The sequence below is a fragment of the Sapajus apella genome, unplaced genomic scaffold (assembly GCF_009761245.1).
Source record: "Sapajus apella isolate SASKATOON/1434 unplaced genomic scaffold, GSC_monkey_1.0 scaffold4, whole genome shotgun sequence".
Taxonomy (NCBI): domain Eukaryota; kingdom Metazoa; phylum Chordata; class Mammalia; order Primates; family Cebidae; genus Sapajus; species Sapajus apella.
In genome coordinates this window covers 21048751-21067686 of record NW_022436944.1, presented here as the reverse complement: position 1 = coordinate 21067686, position 18936 = coordinate 21048751, and the positions used below count along the sequence as shown (strand labels likewise).

Here is an 18936-nt window from a genome sequence, read left to right as displayed (position 1 = left end):
TATTCTCACATTTTCCTCTAATAACTATAGAATTTAATGTTTTTCCCTTTTGATTCCTGACAATGATATTTTTTTCTTCTTTTTCCCTTGGTCAGCCTGGCCAGATATTAATCAATTTTATTGATCACTTCAGTGAGCCAGCTTCAGATTTTAATGAGTTTTCTCAATTTTTCTACTGGTTTTGAATTTCACGGATTTTTGCTGGTATCTACATGATTTCCTGTCTTTCTCTTGGCTTTGAGCTTAATTCACCCTTTCTTAGCTGTTGTTGGTGGATGCTGAATTACCTGATTTGAACCTTTTTTAATTTGCTAACATGATTTCTCTGAATTTTCCTCTAAGCCTAGTTTGTGAGAGTCCCCTGCCCTTCCCCAGTGACAACACTACACATCTGCTTTATATCTGTGCAGTGCAGGATTCTGTGCCCATCTCTGGGGCAGGTGGCTTCTGCTTTTACTGCTCTTTCAGCGGCAGTATGCCTTTGTCTGGGACTGGTGGCCGGAGGGATTGTTGTTACTGTAGTCAACACGTTTGGCAGATGAGTATTCCCGTTTCTCATGTAAATACAGTCAGCTTTTGCTTTTAAGACTCCTTTAGCAGCAGTTTACCCTTACCTAAAGGGGGATGAGAGTGTTTTCTTTACTTCCCCAAGGGGCAGACAACTTTTGTTTTTACCCCTCCCACAGAGGTAGTGGGTCTTTTACTGAACCCTGGTTGGAAGAGTGTTTCCTTCCTCTCTCTATACAGCTAAAGGCTTTTGCTTCCTAAGACAGTAGGTTCTAGGAAGTAGATGGTGTTTCATGCCTTTGTCCTAAAAAAGGAGGACTTTTAAAGTCTCCTGCTGTGCCCCCATGAACACATGGTGGAGAGCTACAGAAAAGTGATTTGAATGAGTGCAAAGTACACTTTGATCTGGGGCTCCCAGAGATTCTAAAATGTTTCCAACTTTAGCTATATGTATGTGTTATATCATTACCCTTTCTTTTTACTGGCAAATGGTGACCATTCCTTTTTCCAGTGCTCTATGTATGGCAAAACAGTTTGTGTCCTGTATCTCCTCAGGAAAGTTTATAATCCTCTGGCATTCAGTTTACCTGGGTGCCTTTTGATTTTGGCTCTCTTATTGGCTAAAGATCAGTTATAATTTTGGAGATTATCTGGATTTAACTGTTCATAAGGGAGTAATAGTCTCTTTCCTATGTTCATTTATGTATAATCTTGATAAAAGAATCTGGAAATAAATTTAAAGAAATAAAATATGGCCAGGCTTGCTGGCTCATGCCTGTAATTCCAACACTTTGGAAGGCTGAGGTGGGTGGATCGATTGGGGTCAGGAGTTTGAGAACCGCCTGGGCAACATGGCGAAACCCTGTCTCTACAAAGTAGCCTGGGATTACACCTGTAATCCCAGCTGCCTGGGAGGCTGAGGTGGACGGGTCGCTTGAACCCGGGAGACAAAGTTTGCAGTGAACTGAGACGGTGTCGCTACACTCCAGCCTGGGTGACAGAGGGAGACTCAGAAAAAAAAAAAAAAAAAGTATAAAATATAAGCTAATGTCTTTCCTGAAAAGGGATGCAATGATTCAAAGCAAAATATTATCAAAATTATGAAACAGTGTATAAAAAGATAAAACTACAGAAATGACTTATTCCAGGAATTTTTTTAGAGATAGGGCTTGCTATGTTAATCCGGGCTAATCTTAAACTACTGTCCTCAAGCAATATGCCCACCTTAGCCTCCTGAGTCACTGGGATTATAACTTGAACCATCACACCAGGCAAGATTGGTTTAATGTTTAAAACCATCTAGTTTATCCCCCAATAATAGCAAAATAAATTCTGTAATATTTTAAGTAGATCCAGACATAGCTTTAGTAAAATGCAACACCTATTTATGATACAAAAATTATTTCTGAATAAGCTTTAAATTACTCTCAATTAAAGTCATCTACATAAATATAGTAATTAGCATACTAATTGGTTGTAAATATTAAAAATTCTCCCTTGGAGACTAGGAATTGGGCAGAGGCACTAATTCCTTCTGTGTCTATTTGACATTGCCCTGGATAGCAAGGCCTATGCAATAAGGCAAGAAGAAAGATGCAAAGCTTAGAAGCAATAAAACTGTTATTCACACAAACCTGATTTGTACAATACAAAGATCCTAAAATACATAAATATAAACTAAACTGTAACATTTTTTTTTTTTTTTTTTTTTGAGATGGAGTTTCACTCATGTTACCCAGGCTGGAGTGCAATGGCGGGATCTCGGCTCACCGCAACCTCCGCCTCCTGGGTTCAGGCAATTCTCCTGCCTCAGCCTCCTGAGTAGCTGGGATTACAGGCACGCACCACCATGCCCAGCTAATGTTTTTTGTATTTTTAGTAGAGACGGGGTTTCACCATGTTGACCAGGATGGTCTCGATCTCTTGACCTCGTGATCCACCCTCCTCGGCCTCCCAAAGTGCTGGGATTACAGGCTTGAGCCACGTAACATTTAATAGTAAGTTTAGCAAGGAAATTAAACAGTTTAAACCAAATTAAAATGTAGAATTCTAAAAACTGATACATGTACAATAGCATAGAAATCAGCATAGGGATAAATTTAAGATTTTTCAGAGAAATTAAAGAACATCTAAAAATAATAGATGGATATGCATAATGTGAATAAATTGGAAAACTCAATAATTTTCCCCAAGTTATTCTATAGACCTTGCATCTAAAGCAAAGTGGTCATAAAGTTGTGTGCTTATAATAATAAATTATTAGTAATATTAATACTAGGAAAATAATAATTATGTGGCAACAATAAAAGCCTGGGCCTTCCATATAAACATGTCATATAGTCATGGCAAATAATAAATTTTACAAATGGGTTTATGAAAATCAATAAGATGAAAAATGTTTTTTTAAAAACATTAATAGAAAAAGGCATCTTAAAAAATGAATTATAGACAAATAATGAAGATAAAATAACAAATCTTACATTTAATTGAAAAGCATGCAAAATAAAAGATTCAGACAAAAATCAGTTTTCTTTTGACAGATATGCCAAAATTTTATAGTATCTAGTACGTAAGTATATAGATAATCACTCCCATAAACTATTGGTGAAATTTGAAGAAAGTGAACTTAAATCTTGAGAGTTATGGGACAGTGTCTTTCATTACTTAAAAGATATGAAAAGTACCCTTTCACCTAGAAATTTTATTAGAATATGCTATCCTAAAACTTAGAAACAATGTTGAACAATTTGTGATGTATCCATTTTTAAAATAAAATCTTTAAGTAGAGGAGAGAGAAGACATAGAATTCCATTACAAGTTATATTCTCAAAGCCAAAGTCAGTATTATGGTAAAATGTGAATTTCCCACTAAAATTGGAACAAGGTAGGAATGCACCAATTTAACAAAATTATGAGCACATAGATGTGTATATATGGAATAATCTTTAGGATACATTGGTATGTGTTAGTGTCACACAAGGAGTAATATAAGTTTTGAGGCAATACGTTGAGAGAGATTTTTTAAAAAATTCACATTTTAATAGTGAATAATAAATAATTAGGAGACAGCCTATCTTACTAAAAAGAGCGGCTTCACTAGTGGATATTTGAGGAGTTAGAGAAGATACAAAACGGCTATTATGGAGAATGGAGAAGAGTGTTGAGTAGGAAAACACAGAAGAATATCTAAATACCATTTGTGTTTATGTTTATTCAACAAATATTTACTGAGTACTTACCGTGCCAGATACACAATACATGGCTGAGTGAAGAGCACAAAGTTCCTCTCTTTATGGAGCTTCCATGGATAAAATGTAATTATAATGTTAACTCTCACTGGATTTTAGAGATAGGACCATTCTCGCCATGCTGTTATTAAATCATTAGGCACTCTTACAAAGAAATGTTAGTCACCAGGGAAATGTCATCTGCCCAAGAGTCATCTGCAGGACTCCTCAAAAAGATAACCTTTGAGAATACATTGTGCATTGATGGTCATTCAATTTTTCCAGGTTCAGAATCCAGTATATCACAACACCTCAAGATCAGACTCTCTCAATGGCAGATTATTACTAACTGGTCTGCCAACACAAATGTCTACTATCATCCTGCAGATTATAAATTTAAAATGGAGAGCAGCTTTCCCAGTGGTTTGAATCCTCACGGCCCCGGGCGGCCCGCAGGCGGAGGTGCTGGAGGACGTGTTGCGGGAGGAGCGCGGGCCGCCGCCCAGCTGGCCGCCACCTGCGGCTCAGACGGCTGCCCTCGGGCCGCTGCGCTTCCACCGAAGACCGCCAGCCGGCGCTGGAGCGGCCGCGCGTGGCCAACGCTAAGCAGCGCGAGAGGATAAAAAGTCTCAACCGTGGTGTTGCCAAATTGAAGGTACTTGTGCCATTTCCTCCCCAAAGCAGGAAGCCCAGCAAAGCTGATATCCTTAAAGGCGCAACTGAATATACACAGGTTCTCAGTCATGTTTTGGAAGAAGCCGAAGACTCGGAGAAACAAGACGCAGATGAGCAGAGCTATAGAAACAGCACTACTGAACCACATATATCCTCCGCTAGAGAGCTATCGAGAAACATCATCCAAGGTATCGGCTGTGCTTTCAGCTTGAAGAATGAAGAGGAAGAGCCTTGGGCAGATGGTGGCAGTGGTAAGCCGGCACATTCTTGTCGCCAGAGAGTTGTCTACAACTGGAGTTATGTCCCCAACCAGAAGTCTGGATAGATTCCCAGAAGTAGAACTGCTGAGTCACAGACTTCCACAGTATGAAAAATGAAAAGGCCCAGGGTTACCTTCTAGAGACAAATAAATGCAGTCTTGGGGGAAAAAAAAAAGTGTTTCTTTTGATTAAGAAGTTTCTCTTTGCATTCAAAACTTCTTAGAAGGTCAAATAAGTCATAGGTCTATTGGATGAATATTAAACTAGCAATGGAATTATATATATGGATTCCTTATAGACAGTGTAAATTGCATGATGCACATAGGGCATATAGAGTCATTTTTGCCAAATAAATCTGAAACACTTGGAAGTTTTTGGTAAAATGTCTTTGTATTCATAGTTATTTAAAGGAAAATGTCTAGAAATCAAATTTAGTGTCCCAATGAATCCTCTCTCTGTTACAGTGCTAAGACGTTTTATAGCTGCACAACAAACTACGCCCAGACATAGCAGATTAAAACAATAAATATTTACTCTCACATAGTTTCAGAGGGTTCAGAATCTGAGTTTGGTTTTGCTGGATTGTTCTGACTTAGGATCTCATGAATCAAGCTATCAGCCAGGGCTGCAATCAATGAATTCTTGAATTGGGGCTAGAGGATTTACTTCTAAGCTTACTTACATGGCTGATACAAGAAGTTCCTCACCACACAGACACAACCATCCCTCTCATAGGGTCCGTTATGGCATGACTTCCCCTAGATCCAAGGTGCAGAGTGAGAAGGAGTAGCCAAGACAGAAATCACAGTCTTTTATGACCCAATATTTTTATTTTCTCTTTGGTTCTAGATTAATCTGACTTTGATATATTCTCCCTTATGTGATGTTACAGCTCTCATTAGATTAGTGTAAAATCATATTGTTGCCCCAAGAGCACTTCTGCTTCTTTGAGAATAGTGTGTGTTGTTCTTAAAGTTTAATTATTGGATGAAAATCTTATATCAAGGTTTTTGGGGGCCAAAATTTTTGTTACCCAGTTATGAAAATGTAGTCATATATGTGCTTTACTGAATCTCAAAAGATCCTAATCAATATGTCACATTTTGATTCAGCCATCTTCTTCACTCTAGCTATTTATTATGACTACTTGACACTAGTGATGAGTGTTAAGCATTTTTTGTTCAATTGCCTTTTTTTGTGAGGAAAAAATGTAATAGGGAAAGTAGTAATTTTAAACCTGCCTTTGAATCCTTATGTAATATCTAGAAATATGCTATTTTAAATTGACTTTAGGATGAAAGCCACATGACATAAAAATATCATATAAAAGTTTAGTTTTTATATATTTTTTGTGGATATATACACATACATACAAATATGTATAACCTTAAAATAATTTATTCCCATATTATGTGGTACATTGAAGGTTTATTACTAGAGTAATGATATTCTGTTCACTTTACATTGAAGAGCATTATTCACAAATATTAAGAGCAATGTGATACTTTGACAAAGCACCCTTTAAAGATATGCTGGTAAACCTTAATTTTTTAATAGAGGCTTATGAAGAATGGAAGAAAAAAATCCCCTTAGAAAGTAAATGAGCTAAATATTGAAATGAACCCAAACATAAACAGTGATTTATTTTTAAAAATATTACCTTTCATTAAAATTGAATAAATTATTCATGTGACCACAATATGACAAAATTGTTTTCCATTAATTTTCTAGCAATAATTTTATATTTCTTGCTGCATCAAATATAAATGCCAGAATAAATAATATGTGAACACTTTATGTGGTAGTCAATACTTCAGTTTCTTAGAAATCTTTATTGCTTAATTATATATACACACACATGTGTATATACAAAACTCTCTACATACACACATATATACACACAGACATACACACACACACACACACACACACACACATATACACACAAATATATATATACACACATATGTAGTTTTGCTTGGCATAACGTTTCAGCCAAAACCAGATTGCACAGAAGAGTAGTCTCATAAGATTATAATGAAGCATATATGGAAACTTGATATATGACACATGATCAAATATGGAAAATGATTGAAATTCAGTAATAATGAAGAAGCATAGAGTGTAAGTGCACTATGTTCACACAACGATAAAACTGCCTAATGACACATTTCTCAGAACATACTCCCATCACCAAGTGATACATGACTATATTTCTCATGTTATGGTTGAAGTATATTCAGTTTCTAAGATCATGAGAAATTAAAAAATAGAAGAAAAGTAGCCCTCAAAATTTAAGGAATGCATAATATTTTGCATGATGATAGGTTCATTTGGGAATATCAAGTTTTTAACCACATCTTTTGGGAATCATATCTGCCAGAAAGTGAGGCTTTTAGAAGGGGAGTAGGAAATGCCTATGAATCCTCTCTGGTCACAGCCAGAAATTACCACAGGATTCTCCTAAATTTATTTTTAATTTTTCTAAAATAAGATAATTAGTTTCCTTAAAATGACTTCAGCAACATAGTAATTGCTTCAAATCAGATAAAAATGCTTTTTAAAATAGTTTCAAAATATGACTTGTTACTGACAAAATCATGAATATATAGAGTAGTTTTTTCTTGCATAATGACATATTCTTGCATTTTTGCTAATTAATAATGACATTTTAACAGGCAGGGTATTTAGGACTGTGTTTGCCTTCCTACTTAGAAGCCAGTTTTAAATTAGCTGTATATACATTACTCTGAATATTTAAATTCTCTCTACCATATTGACATTCTGTGAAAAGGTAGGAATTAAATAGACTTAAGTCATATTGGGGCTGCAATTTCCAAAGTCATAATAAAATGAGAGAATATTTATTATCAACTCTATTGCAAGATGAATATGTAGACTTCAAAAGGAATATCTGTAATTTTTCCCTATGTCAGTATTGGTTCATATGTGGGAAAATTCTGATTGTATTAAAATGTTTGTTCCAGTCAAAATCAAAAGGTGTATTATATCAGCACCCTTTCTCTCTCTGCTCACTACAAGCAAGCCCTAACCATAAATTGGGTGATACAATCAACAAGAGAGAGTTTAATAGTTAATTATTAATATAGTAAAAATATGCCTGCCCAACTGATATCACAAAAAATGATGAAGTCTATATATGTATACCCATCTCATTAGGCTCACTGTGAAAGTCCTATAGACTCTATAGACACTGGAAGAATTGCTAATATAAAGGGTATGAGCATATTCAGTTCTGCCAGTTATCACTCAATTGCTCTAAAAAATTGTACCAATTTACGCTCTCACCAGCAATATAGGACTTGTCATTTTCCTATATCTTTGCAAAAGTTTGATATTTGACTTTTCAATCCTTGTCAATCTGATGAATGTATAATGGTATTGAACTGTTGTGTTTGTATTTCCCGATTACACATCAGGCTGAACATCTTTTTTTTTTTTATTGGCTACTTTGGACATGTTCCATATCCCTTGCTAATTTTTAATTAGGATATTTGTCTTTTTCTTATTGATTTTGGATAATTCTCTATGAAGTAAACTTCAATGCAAATTACATTAACTGAGTTAAAAGAACATTGAAGATTGGGAAAACCTTTATGAGAAAAATATTCTCCTTTTTCACATCAGCAGATGTTGTTAGTTGAAAACCTCATCTCCACTACCTGTAGAGACAGTGAAACATTATCTATTGTCTCCTCATTATTCATTCTCTCTTTCTTATCAGCAGAACCTGATTTAAATGGAGGTGGAAATGTACTCCTCTACAAAGCTCTACTCCTTGGCTGTCTTTGTGTAGGCGATAATGATACACAATGCTGCCCCATAGAATACAAGTATGAGTTGCTGTTTAGAAATTATGGAAAGACTCCCTAAGTGGAGTCAGACTTAACCGGAATGTATATTTGACCTTCCTTCCTTCTAACTCTTCCTGCCTGGAGCATGGCCTCTGTGATCAGGTATGGTGACCATGAGAGTGAAAGCCACTCTCTGAGGCTAACGGTGAAGAAAATGCAAGAAGACTGGAGTACTGAAGGCATTGTAGAGTGGCTGTAATGGTCCTGAACTGTCAACTTCAAAATCTTTACTCAAGTAAACTGATGATAGATTCAGTGACAAGCAACACCCCAGGATTATCAGAGATGGGAATTTCACAGAAAACAAACAGGTAAAAATGTTTGCTTTTATGAAACTTAGGTTCTAGTTTTGAGAGACAGACTGTAAATACACCTCTGAATAAAGAAATAATATAGGGAAGGGTAAGTTAAATAAAGAAAAACTAGGCAAAATAAGAGGGCTGTCAGTTCAAAGTGCCTGGGGGTTGGCAGAGAGGTGATGTCTTCTTACACAAACTTGTCAGTAAGGCTTCTTTAATAAGGGGATGCCCAAGCCCCTGCATAAAGTGAGGAAATAACCCAGAGCACTCATGTGAAGGGTTACAAGTGGAGTAGTTATCAAAGGTAAAGGCCTCTAGGGAGACTGACAAGTGAAGGAGGTGTAAAGGTGTGAGGTTGAGTGGGGAGAGAACAGGTGGAGACCAAGCTTGGGGTCCACACTATGTTGGTCCTGATAAGGAACTTTGATTCTTATGAGGGCTAGATAAGATACAAATGACATATAAAGTGTCTGGCAAATAGCTTGGCTCTTACGTGGAAAAGTAAACATTCTATACAGATTGAATGCCAATACTCTTTGAGTTACTTGGAGGCCAGAGAATTTGCAGTGCAGCGGTGTGTGAATTAAAGAAGGGGTCCCTTTTCGGTATATGAATTTGTAGCAGTGTATCTCCCTGTCGCCTCTCCTCTGGGCAGGCACCACACTGAGCCCATGGCTTGATGTACAGATCATGGCCATGGCTTTGCTTCTATCCTTGGCTTAGGTAACTCTGGTTAGTGCACAATGAGCATATTTACACATAATGGCCCTGACAGACAACACCTTACTCATCTTATTTCGAGCTCTGAATATAACCTGCAGTTCTAAAATCATGAACATAGAACATGTTTATAGATGTCTCAAATTATTATGCAGTCTAGTCATTTGAACATTCCATCAACAAGATATCATCATTGTTGTCCTTACTGTTTACAGAAATATTTTAAGCAAGGTCATAAAAACATTAGCAAAGTCTTGTATAATTTTTTCATTCAAGTTTTTTCTCTAAAGAATTGTGAATGAGGTTTTTAATACATCTTTGTCTGTGAAATAATAGATAGGGGTTAACTAGGTGACATAGCATACTTGCTTTCCTCTCCTTTCTAACTTTAGGTAGTGGATGACTTTCTTTCTCCTACATGAGGAAGTCATTATCACACACTGCTAATAGTTCCACTAACCCCTTCTTGAAACATCATTTAAATTTTAATGCCACTTTTGTATTATACGAGCATTTTAAACTCAAGGGTAATATAGGGATTGTAAATTCCCAGGATGTGAGGTTCTTCCTTTTACCATGATTAATGCTTTTGGCAGGAGGATGGAATAAAGAATATTGTACATGCCAGAATTTTATAGTCACTCAGTGTACCCTGGGGGGTGGAAGTTGCAAGAAAGCTCATATTCCTGCCCTCTTTGTATGTACATCTAGTTTTTTTTTGAAAAAAAAAAAAAAAAAAAAAAAAAAAAAAAGTTCAATAGGTCCATGAAGAGATTACTGAGTCTGCTAGGTCCTGCTGGTGTATACCTGCTGAGACAGGGTGGAGGGTCACACAGTTATCCTCACCATGCTCCAAGGAGGAAGCCTGCTGTGGCTAAAGTATGTGTTCTCATTAAATATGTATTGTAAAGTACCTCGGTTGATAGTGTTAAACTCCTACCGTTAAAAAGTTGCTTGTAATCAATGCAGCTAAGTTAATGTTTCCATAGGAATCTTAGTGTTAAAACTTACTTAATATGACATTAATCTAGGGTTTTTTGTTTGTTTGTTTGTTTTGCTTTGCTTTGGCACAGACAAAAACACATACCATGAATGCATGTGCAATTTTAAATGTTTGTAAAATCATAAAAATACTACACTGAGAACATACACCTTTATGGTGTCATTTGCGTTGGGCAAAGCTTGGTTACCCCATTAAAAGTATAATTGAAGTTCTCATAGCTTTCTGCCAGTTTGTGGAAATGTCTTTATTCCTATACAGAGATTTAGTTGTCTTTGAAATGAAAACAACAAAAGCAACCCAAGTGGTTATATGTTTCACATATAACCAGGCTCAAATAGTGCATTGTAAATTCTGTTGGTATAAACCTGACTCAAGGAAGAATGTCTATTTACAGTGGTTTTGTTGAGTGCTTGCTCTTAATATAGGCAAGTGAAAGCTGTGGTATTAAATCGAAAATATGTTAAAATGGAACCATAGAGCATAACTTTGACTTACTCTAGCAGATGTTTCTGATTCTAGATTCAAGAGTCAGTAGTTTTTAACACAACTGCAAAGCGCTAAACAACTATAGTGATAAAGAAACAGGAAGTATTAATCTTTGTAGATTTTAACGTCTTAAAATATTAAAATTGTAAAAAGTCTAATTTATGAGAATAAAGTGAATGAATTAATGTTATGTATATGTTCTATGACTTGTTTATAATTCTAATATTTAAACCAATATTTTAAACAGACTAACATTTAGAAATGTCATAATATTTAAGATTAAATCTTGCTTAGATGGTGGATTTTTTCCTCCCTGGCATATGAGCCTTTTACTTCTAAAATAAAGCTATTTTATCCCTTGTCATCACCCAGCCATAAAAATTGCAGGCAGTCAGAAGTTAGCAATGGCTGCTTCACAGACCCACAGCAATACTTAGTAACAGATTTTCAAAGCAGTTCAAAGAGTCCAGTTTCCATCTGTGTTTGGTGAAGGATGCACAAACCTTGAGGCCATCTGAAAACTCAGCTTCATCTCTAACACTTGGAATAACAAAGGTGTTATTTTTCAAAGCTGCATTCTCCCCTCCTGGGGTGGCTCTGCAGATTCAGTTCAGGGAAGGTGGGAAACTTCAGAGCAGGTATTCTCCTTCTAGACTTTGCCTCCTTTAGGGAGTTCTTTTGAGGGTGTTACAATGGTGGCCTCCTGAACATGGGTTACTGCCAGTAGAGGCCAAGAGATAATGAACCTTATAGACAAATCCCTTCTTCTGATTTTCTGAGCAAACTATCAGCATAGAACCAGCCATCTCATTTCTTCCAGACTAGGGGTGCTGTTTAATCAGGAGAAAGTAGAGGGTGCTCTCTGCCCACAATAAACCCATGAATGCTGAATGATCATAAAGTCTCCATTTCATTCAGCTGATTTTGTAAAACCAAAGCAGGAAATTGTTGAAAAAAGGAATGGTTGAACATCCTTGTTTACAGTTTGCCATATATATGCATGTCAGATTTCACTGAAAAAAAAAATTGCATATCTTTCCTTTTTTGTTTAGTGGTCCATGTATTGATTGTCTGGCACACTTTTTGATAAAGTGTCTTTATAAAGACTATGTAACATAATGTTAATATACAATTAATGAAATTAATGGAAAGGTAGATACTTATTTGCTATCTTTGTATCATTCAAACTAAGATGGAAAAGTAAAGTCAAGAAGAACATAAGCAGTTTGCTCTTTAGTTCTTTGAATTAATCTGATGCATTCATTGGAACCTCTCCAGAATTATATTTTAAATTTCTTTTACATAATTCAAAGGAATATCTAATGATTCTTCATTGAAATCCAAATTTCAGTAACTATATGTATAGTTTTACTTGGGAATATTTTATCTGAAAATATATCTTTCATAAAACTTCAGGTTGATATATCTTAAACATGTTTATAAGAACCAGAAATTTTAAAGGGCTGACAAAACATGTATCAACTTTAATCTTTATAGAATTTCTTCATGTACTGACATTCATAACATTAAACAAAATGACTTTTGAAAGACATTTTTGGCAATCTGATTTCACGTAGGCCCTGAATTTTTAAAAATTAAGTATGATTGGGGAATTACTCACATACTGCAGAAATAAATTACAGCCAAATAACAATTTTGCAATCCCCCAATTTACTGATTGCACAAATAACAATTTTGCAATCCCCAAGTAACAATTTTGCAATCCCCAAATTTACTGAGGAAGAAAACCTGAAAAGAAAAAAGCCAACCCCAGACAAGAACATTCAAGAAGAAAAATCTTCTTTGGCACTTCCTGTTATATTAAATAGTCAAGAGTATGAACAAAAGGAGAATAAATGTTAAAATAAAAATGAGGCAACTCTTAATACTTTGATCCTGTATAATACTGTTAAAAACAATCTTCTAATTATTTTTGGACAGTGTTCATTTAACAATTTGCTAGAAACTTTTAAAATAATAAATGAAAATGAGTTTAATAAAATATTATAATTAAAATATAAATTTCCAGATGGATTTTTTTATTTCAGAAGTTTACTCCCAGTCTTGATTTAAGCTCCGGCTTTGCCTTCAGATAAACATCAATCTTAATACTTGGCCAACTAGTGTTTAGTCAAATTATGTATTTGAAGCACCTCTATGAATAAATTTCACAAGAAATGTTCAATGCCTATGTTACAAAAGCTATAAAGCCTTACTCAAAGATATAAAAGCCAACATGGATAAATAAAGGTATATATATATATATATGTCCTGGATAAAAAATACTCAGTATGGTAAATATACTATTTCCCTCTAAATTAATATTTAATGCAATATAAAATTAATAAGAAATCCCAGTTAACTTGGAAATTTGACAATAAAGAGCAAATACACACACCTCAACATAATAAACGGTCATATATAAAAAACTCACAGTGAACAACATACTCAATAGAAAAACATTAAAACTTTTCCTTTAAGATCAGGAGCAAGGCAAGAATGACCACTTTCATTACTTCTGTGCAAAATATTGCTGAAAGTTCTAGCCAGAGAAATTGAGCAAGGGAAAGAAATAAAAGACATCCAAATTGTTAAAGAGTAGGTCTAATTATCTCTGTTTACAGATATTATCTTATATGTCGAAAACACTAAAGATTGAACAGAAAACTATTAAAACTAATACATGAAATAAGGAAAGTAGCAGGATACAAAGTCAACGCACAAAACTCATTTTCATTCCTCAACATTAACAATGAACAACTTGAAACTACTAAACAATTTTATTTAAAATTGCACCAAAATATAAAATACTTACAAATTAATGACCAAAGAAGTGAAAGACTTGTACAATAAAACGACAAAAAAATCCGGAAAAAAAATAAAGATATATAAATACATGAAAAATACATTCCATATTTATGTATTGGAAGACTTAATACTGTTAAAAAATTCTTATTATGCAAAGTATTCTATATGAAAAATACTAATGCACTGCAATTCCTATCTAAATCTCAATGATGATTTTTGGCAGAAATATGAAAAGCCTATCCTAAAATCCATATAGACTCTCAACTGACCCTGAATATCCAACAAAGAGCATTGTAAAAGAAAAAAGCTAGAGGGCTTACACTTTCTGATTTCAAAACTTACCACAAAACTACAATAATCAAAACAGTATGGTCCTGGAATACAATAAACATATAGACCAATGTAGTAGAATAGAAATCCTAGAAATAAACCCTTTGATATATGGTCAAATGATTTTTCCCAAAGGTTCCTTAAAACTATTGAATTGGAGAAGGGCAGTCTTTTCAATGGATTGTGCTGGGAAAACTGAATTCATCCAAAGAATGAGCTCAGAACCTTACCCTATATTATCTACAAAAATTAATTCAAAATGGATCAAAGATCTAAACATAAGGCCTAAAACTGTAAAAACTCCTAAAGGAAAACATAGGACAAAGACTTTATGACATTAAATTTCATCATGATGTCTTAGATATAACATCAAAGGCACAGGTAACAAAAGAAAAAAATTGACAAATTGGACTTCCTAAAAATTAAAAAAGTAGTGCATTAAAAGACAATAGGAGCAGAATAAAAAAAGCAACCCACAGAATGGGAGACAATATTTGCAATCATGTATGGAATAAGGGATTAATACCTAGAATATATATAGAATGAATAAAACTCAGCAACAAAGAAACAGTCTGATTAAAATATGAGACAAAAAAAGTAAGTGGACAATAAGCATATGAAAAGATGTTTAACATTATTAATCATTAGGGAAATACAAATCAAAACTACAGTGGGATACCACCTTATGCCCATTAGAATGGCCACTATCAAAAATTAGACAATAAATATTGATGAGGACATGAAGAAACTGGAATCCTGTACAATGTTACTGGGAATGCAAGCTGTGACAAATGCAGCATAAGGCTCCTCAAAAAAATCTAGCATTTTCACTTCTAGGTATATCCAAGAGATTTGAAAACAGAATCTCAAAGATACGTGTTCATAGCAACACTACCTGTTCATGTATATCCAGGCTCATAGCAACACTATTCACAATAGCCAGAAGGTGGGAGCAAGCCAACTGTCCATCAATAGCTGAATGAATAAGCAAAATGTTATATAAATGTACAACAGGATACCATTCAGCCTTAAAAAGGAAGGAAATTCTGACATATGCCACAACATGGATGAATGTTAGGGAATCATGCTAAATTAAATCAGTCACAAAAAAGACAAATACTGTATGATTCCATTCATATGAGGAATTTAGAGTAGTCATAGTCATAGAGACAAACATGAGAATGGTTGTTGCCAGGAGCTGGGAGAAGGGAAAAATAGGAAGTTATTTTTTAATGGCTATAGAGTTTCAGTTTTACAAGATGAAAAGTGTTATGTAGATGGTTTTGTCCAGGATATAAAACAGATACTTTTTTCATTAAAAAAAAATCACTGCTAGCATTTTCATTGTGTTTTATACCTTAAAATAAGGTATCACAGAATCTGCTATAAATGTATATAATAAATCTACAGAGGGCTGCTAAACCATGTTTGATGGCATGATCTACAAATGGGTGGATTTTTAAAATAGTTCCTTCTTTGCCCTATATGGGCTTTAATAATTAACCACTTTAAACTGGCATCCACATTTAGTCTTCTGAGTTCAGTGTCTAGATAATGCTACTGAAATAGGGTCATTCCAGGTACTCCGAACTTGTTTGCTGTGGCCATCAGTGAAAGGACTAGGAGAGGTGAAGTCACCTGTTATATTGTAGATTCCAAGGAAGAAACACTGAGAACGTATTCGACCTGTTTCTGAGGTTTTTGAAAACAGAGATTAGTTTGACAGTAGAATTTATATATGAGCAGAATTAGTAGCCATAATCATTAAGAATACATTCATTTCTTAATTCATTCACTCATTTGGTCACTATCCCAAATGCTTATGAATCATAAAGTATATATTAAGAACATTATTTACATACATTGTATTCTATTCTAAAAAGATGTAAATCCAAATCATTAAAGAGATTATAAGTTAATTAGAAATACAGTTTTGAAAAATTAAAGGCTGTTCTATTACCAGGATTATTAGTCCATTTAATTTTTTAAAAAAATTATTCTTTTAAGGCCAGTGAAGGCTCTTATGAAAATCTTTGTATAATGTTCATGCTTGTCATATTCCTAAGATGACTCCTGGGAGTGTTTTTACATTTTGGAATCTTGTATATTTCCAGATAAAGAATGAGTGCCTCTTCTATGAGGATTATCTGCAGTGAAAAAGATCACTGGATTGTAAATGAAGAGTTGAGTTATGATATCGTCTTTGTAATAAATTGCTTTGTAACATAAAGAGAGTTCCTTATTTTGTTTATATTTAAATTTCCTCAGTAATTAAAGAAGCAAGTTAATGCACATCCTTCTAGTTCTAAAATTCAATGGATCTATTAATTAGAAAAAAATGTGAATCTTTTGGATTTTTCACTCTCCTTGAAAAACTTATCACTTAATGCTCTTCAATAAGTCCCTCTACAAAAAGAGACTATCAGGTAACTAAAAAGTACAGATTTCTGGTATCATCTGTTTTCAGTAAGAGTCAACTGATTAACAAAACCTCCACTGTCATATTCACCTATCTATTTTTCTCTTCATGGCAGAGACCAATAAATTTCATTAAATTAATGTGTTTCTCTCTATTTTCCAGCATTTGTTGTAGTTGCACTATGACAATATAATAATAAATATAAGTAGAAATAATGAGTCATACTGGTTCTGTGCCTGTTAGAGTCCTGGTTTCACCTTTATCTCTTTCTTTTCCTTGCCAAGGAGACATAAGAGGACACATGTCACAAAGGCAAATTTTAGATGACCAGGAAATTTGTTTGGATCTCTATGTCCTTAGATGGAGGACAGTCTCTATATACCCCAATATACTTTGTATTAGTGAGAAATTAAGTTTAGGTGTGCTAAGCAACTGAGATTTAAGAGTACATTTGTTATTACAGTGTCCCTTAGTTCGTCCTGACTAATATAACCTCTATATTGTGGCTTTTCTATCATAAGCCTCTTCAAAAAATTGAGATGAATTTACAAGACATAATATGCAGATAGTTATATCAGCGTTGAATGTTAACGATTTTATGTTATCCCATTTTTCTTATATTTAGAAAAAACTGATCAAAGTTTCTTGGCCTTCCCCTGACTAAAGATATATATTTTCTTTCTAACTGGTTGCCCTGAACAATCATAAAGTTACTACTGTTTGAGCAGGATGACTTCAGAAAATACGACGCTGTTTAAGGGAAGAACAACTCTTTAGATGTAAACATTGCAGATGATTTTTTGTTTGACAATATATAGCTATAGTGTTTCATGAACAACATATACATACTGATTTATAAAGTGCATTTTATATGTAAAATATCTATAAGTGAGTGATATTGTTTAGATGGTTTTCCCTTTCAAATTTCATGTTGAAAGTTTATCCCCGATACTGGAGGTGGGGCCTGGTGGAAGATGTTTAAGTCATGGAAACAGAGCCTTTTTGGTAATGAATGAATTCCCCCTCTGTTAGTTCCTTTGAGAACTGATTGTTCAACGGAGCATAACACCTTCTGCTAACTCTCACTTGCTCTCTTTCTCCATGTGACATATTGGCTATTCTGGAGCCCTCACCAGAAACAGATGCTGGCAGCATGCTTCTTATACAGACTGCAGAACCATGAGCCAAATAAACCTCTTTTCCTTATAGACTGCCCATCCTTATGTTTTCCTTTATAGCAACACAATTGGATTAAGATATTGAGCTTTTAAACCTCAAATCAATGGATTTTTTTTTAATTATAGAAGGTTGAAAATAGCCATATGAGATCACTTTTACTATATCCAGAAAGATCATTATTTCATGATTTATTATATGTGAGGTATCTAAAAGAGTCACTTGTAGAAGAACAAAATACCATGGTGGTTGCCAAAAACTGTATAGGGAGAGAAAAAGTGTTGCTTATCAATGAGTATAAACTTTCAGTTTTGCAGTATGAACGAGTTCTAGAGATCTGTTGTACAACATTGGGCCCATAGGTAACAATCTTTGCCTTTTAGAAAAAAACTCTACAGTCTTTGGATAATATAAAAGAACCTTTGTAATCTCTGTGGTCATCCTTGATTTCCGTCATGCCTCTGTCTCATACCAAGGTTTTAGTCCCACCCAACTTTGTACTAACCTCCTGCCTTTTCACACCTCTGTACATTTGCATATGCCCTCTGCATAGATGCTGTTTATTCCTTGTTTGGCAAAAGACATCATCTTCTTTCACTATCTTTCCTACTGCCATTCTCTCTATTGTTACTACCAATTTTCTCCTACGCTCCAGGTTCTTTCTTTGTTTATACTTCCAGGGTACATTTATCACACTTCTAATTATGTGACAAAAATTTAAATTAAGTTTTTAGAATATTCTTTACCCTTTCTATTATGACTTCTGGAGAGTAAAGATACCATATCATTCATCCCTGTATCCTGAGACCCAGTCAATGAAAAGCCTTCAAAAATAAATAAAATAATATATTCTTTTACACATATGTTTGATAATAAATTGTTGCTGGTTACTATAAAGGAAGACTGACAACTGGAAATCCCAATTTGGAGAGCAGGGTTTCACTTTATTGAATATGCACTGTCATGAATTTTGACTAGAAATTTTGAGTAGAAAGCATTCTGAAAATTCTATTGGAATTTAAGGATGCAATATTTACTTGTTGCCTACAGTTCAGATGATTCCCAGTGATTGAGAAGCCATTTGAAATTTGGGGATCAGCCCATGTATTTTATGTAAGAACTTTTTTTTTCCTGCCAATATGTATTTTGAT

The 18936-nt window shown here is 34.5% G+C and overlaps 1 pseudogene; it reads left to right on the top strand.

The window, feature by feature from the left end:
• The first annotated feature begins 475 nt into the window (after positions 1 to 475).
• LOC116537856 lies at positions 476 to 5033 on the top strand (annotated as a pseudogene).
• The last annotated feature ends 13903 nt before the right edge of the window (positions 5034 to 18936 follow it).